Source organism: Lampris incognitus, chromosome 16, assembly GCF_029633865.1.
Source record: "Lampris incognitus isolate fLamInc1 chromosome 16, fLamInc1.hap2, whole genome shotgun sequence".
Taxonomy (NCBI): Eukaryota; Metazoa; Chordata; class Actinopteri; order Lampriformes; family Lampridae; genus Lampris; species Lampris incognitus.
In genome coordinates this window covers 19283762-19285422 of record NC_079226.1, presented here as the reverse complement: position 1 = coordinate 19285422, position 1661 = coordinate 19283762, and the positions used below count along the sequence as shown (strand labels likewise).

The 1661-nt window shown below is 43.0% G+C and overlaps 1 pseudogene; it reads left to right on the top strand.

Annotated features, from left to right (window-relative positions):
* The first annotated feature begins 256 nt into the window (after nt 1-256).
* LOC130126832 (rho-related GTP-binding protein RhoU-like) lies at nt 257-1433 on the top strand (annotated as a pseudogene).
* The last annotated feature ends 228 nt before the right edge of the window (nt 1434-1661 follow it).

Below are 1661 nucleotides of genomic sequence, written 5' to 3'. Positions count from 1 at the left end.
TTGTACTAGTACTGCAGCCGCAGACAGACCCGTCTCACTCCTGCTGCCTAGCACGCCCAAGACACTCACACGACATGCCGTCTGATTGGGTGCCTGTAGTCTTTCAAATTGGTGTGTGTGTGTGGGGGGGGGGGTTGACCCTTTTAGGATAACTATGTAAAGCCAAACTGTAGTATTTACCCCAACATAGTCAGATGTTTGAACTGATGGAATAGTGAAGTAATTGAAATGTCACATGGATAGCACTGAAGAAAACATGGCACAGGCCTTTCAAATCCGTGGTGAACCATACAGGCATCAGGAGCCGTTGGTTCGTATATTGGTTGGGGATGGAGCTGTGGGGAAGACCAGCATGATTTTAAATTACATCTTCAATGGATACCCAAATGAATACAGACAAACAGCATTTGATGTATTTCCTGGTAAGTAAGCATTTTGGGGTTTGCTGGAGGTCAGTCCCACAACGTCTCCATCTGTTTGATTTTTCTGTTACTCTTACAAGGCTGGGTTCACGTGAATGGACTTCCAGTTCGTATTAAATTGATGGATACTGCTGGAAAGGTAAATATCCTTGGACCACCCTATGATTTGTCGATGGCATATGCCTCCATTTTACTCTGCTCCTCAAATTTCACTATTTTGTCTTTGACAGGAGGAGTTTGATCACTTTCGTACCCTCTGCTATGCCCATGTGGATGTCTTCATCCTTTGCTTCAGCATTGTCAACCCGTCGTCCTTCAGCAATACAGCTTTCGACTCGATCCCACAGAGATCTGTGCCTGCAATCCCACTTCTACCATTATTCTGGCTGGAACTCAGTCAGATCTTCATCACAGTGCAAGCATCCTTATTCGTCTGGACAGGCTAAGAATCAAACTGGTGCATTTGTCCAAGGCCAGAAAGATGGCAAAGAGGATAACTGCTGATGACTATGTGGAGTGCTCTGCACTGACACAAAAGAACATCACACAAGCAACCAGTTGCTTGTTTCTCTTTGAATTTTTGTTTTGCAAATCATTTTGATCTGTTACTCTCAAAACAGGGGATTCTAACATGGGTGGTGAAGCTGCAAGAAAAATGGTGGGGTCAAACCACAAGAGTACCAGTTTTTCATAGCTTTGACAAGGGACAAACGGTCCCCTGCTGATACAATGAAGTTACAGTTTACAAGACAAAGGCATTTATTTAATTTGCATTGCTCTGGCATTTTCTTTGGTAAAGTCATGATCGTTGGTGGTTTGCTGACATTCGTTAAGGCATTGTTCCTCAAAGAACTTTACTATGCTTTCAGGAAAGTAATAGATAGTACAGGCTGTGAGAGCAATTCATACATGATGTTTGCTTACTTTTAACCTTGACCATGTATGCCCTATATCATGTTTAACTTTAATTTACATTGGTAGTCTTATAAAGTGTCTTTTCCAGGTGCACAAATAAAGGCCCATTGCTAACTGTTGGTTGATAGCAGAGGAATGCATGGGAGACTCACCGAGAGTAGCAGGTCTGTACACACTAATTGGAGAAATGGCCTTGGTGGGATGAGATAAGGAAGGGAAGAGCAGACAACCGCCCTGTAAGAGAGACTGTACTGTACCGATCGGCGCGCATTCAGGCATCTAGGCTTGAATGTGTCTGTTCATTAACATATTATATTATATTAT